The sequence below is a fragment of the Zeus faber genome (assembly GCF_960531495.2).
Source record: "Zeus faber genome assembly, chromosome: 5".
In the NCBI taxonomy this organism is placed as follows: Eukaryota; Metazoa; Chordata; class Actinopteri; order Zeiformes; family Zeidae; genus Zeus; species Zeus faber.
Window position 1 is genome coordinate 25,627,970 of NC_137192.1, and position 2,399 is coordinate 25,630,368.

The following is a 2,399-nucleotide window of genomic DNA, read 5'->3' on the forward strand; positions in this document are numbered from 1 at the left end:
AGAAAGTCCTAAAAGCGGTGGCTTATACTCTGCACCGCAGTCCGATGTTTTGTACTGTCTGTACCAAAGTGTTAGCGACGCAAACGGGCCTTACAACGTCTGATCTGGCCCGCGTTGTTCATTTTGATCACACATGCACACCTGCGCACCACTTATGTGCACCCCTGCTTATGGAGCTTTACAAGAAAGACACAATTTCAAAAAAAAAATTGTCGCATGGAATCCAGGGCACACATCAAAATAGGAAATAGCAAAGTATAATACTTTGTTATAACTGCAATAAAAGTACAGGGAATGAATCTTAGCTCTACCCAAGAAAGTACAGTTACAAGTGAAAAAGTACTTAAATACCTTAATGAGATAATAATTTCAATAATCACCGTCTATTATTACATGCTGTGTATTTGTCATGTGTTATATTCAACTGACACTTTATTTAGATTAATTCTTCACTGATATCTTACAACACCTCATTTATTTAAGAATCTCATTGTGATGGAATCCGGTGGCAAGCGAGACGATATTTTTCACACAAATGTGGGTATGAAAGTGAACAGACGGAGTTGTTGATTGCAGCTTTAAAACATTAAGAATTATCTCCCTGAGAAAAAAATAATTAAAGCCGAGCACCAAGAGCTCACCTCAAACAAGAGTTTTATACAAATGTAAACTCAAGGCACCGCTGGAGAGCCGGGTCCCAGCGGAGCAAAGGGCTCTCCACAGGGGGCCATTGTTTCATTTCCCTATTGTGGACATGTAAAGCTTTTATGCCGGCCTTTATGTAAATAAGGCTTTAAAGTTTCCCCTGCGGAGAAAGAGCTCCAACATCTGACTTTCAAAGCTTCCATCTGTGCGTCTTGATAAATCAGCAAATTAGCAAGGCAATAAAAAGAGATTATCACCGAATGTTACTCAAGACAAAGAGCAAAGTCAAAGATAGAGATAGTGCTGCTGGGTTGCCAGTTCAGCCAGCGGAGTTTTGTTGGTGGTTAAGCACTTTGTCATGGTGCACTTTAAAAAATGCGATTTAAAATCTGCTTTCCTTAGGTATGAGCAATGGCAAGAGTTTGTTGCAGAGTTAAACTTTTTCATCTTATTTCAACAGCCATTTCCTATTCTGGATGTATGGAGAAGCCAAACTGCTCGGTCATTCAGCTGTTTACAAAGCTCGAAAGCCAAGCGACAACTAAACCAGAATTTGAATTGAACCCAAAACCGCACAAAATAAGTAGAGGAGTTTTATAGAAAACGTGGTGACTACGTTTTCTCCCTTCGGAATGTCGACCGAAATGTCGAAAATGAAAGCTGTTGAGGGGTGTCCTTCACCGGCAGAGACAGGCTCCCTCCATGTTTGCCGACATTTTAACTTATGTTTCCGCGCTATCGTCCGTGTAGAAAAGCTTGGGCTGGGTTGTGTAATTTGTGTCTTCATCTTCCTGTTCTCCGTGTTTCCAGACGCGGAAAACAGCTTTCCTCCCCCACCGCTCCTCCCCCGGCACGTCGTCTCTGCCTCCCAAACACAAACTACCGGGACGTGAATCACGGCTGTGACTCGGACAAGGTCGGAGCGTGGGACGTTTGGCTTTGTTCGACCCGATCGAGGTCTAACTGCCGTGCGTGCTGCCGATAAGGGGCGGATGAATCGCCACCGCGGGCCGTTTACTGCGGCGGCTGCGGCCAGCTTCAGGATGTATCTGACTTTTAAATGCAGCCGTCCGGGCAGGAGCGGCTGCTTTGCCAGGAGCCTTGGCGCCTTGACAAAGATAATCAGCTCCGGCAGATAAGACCTATCAGTTAAATTTAGACAGCCTGGCTCGATGGCGCTGATGGGAGAGACGCCGCGCGGCACTCAAAGCGGCTCTGACGCTGGAAGTTTGCCTCTTAAAAAGCACCTGTGAGGTCTGTGTGTATGTGTGTGTGTGTGTGTGTGTGTGTGTGTGTGTGTGTGTGTGTGCATGTGTGCGTGTGTGCATGTGTGTGTGTTTGTGTGTTTGTGTGTATGTGTGCGTGTGTGCGTGTGTGTGTGTGTGTGTGTGTGTCCTACTGCACACCCATTTACACACTTTGCATTTCATATGTGTTACCATATGATCTGCTTCCAATTCACTTCTGTACAAAGTGTGGTTATATGAATGTGTGTTTACAGTGTGTGTGTGTGTATGTGTGTGTGTGTGTGTGTGTGTGTGCGTAACAATTCACACAACATGGCCTTTGCATGTATATTTAAATACACAAATGTCAATAACATGCACACACAGTTGCACATAAACAGCGACAAAGCCACAAAGTTCCCACGTCCACGTACAGACATATAATTCACACTGACATCGGAAATTGCTGTGGTCTGTCAGCGAATTTCTTGAGGCAGACATTCACCACGTATAAACCTGTGTGTGTGT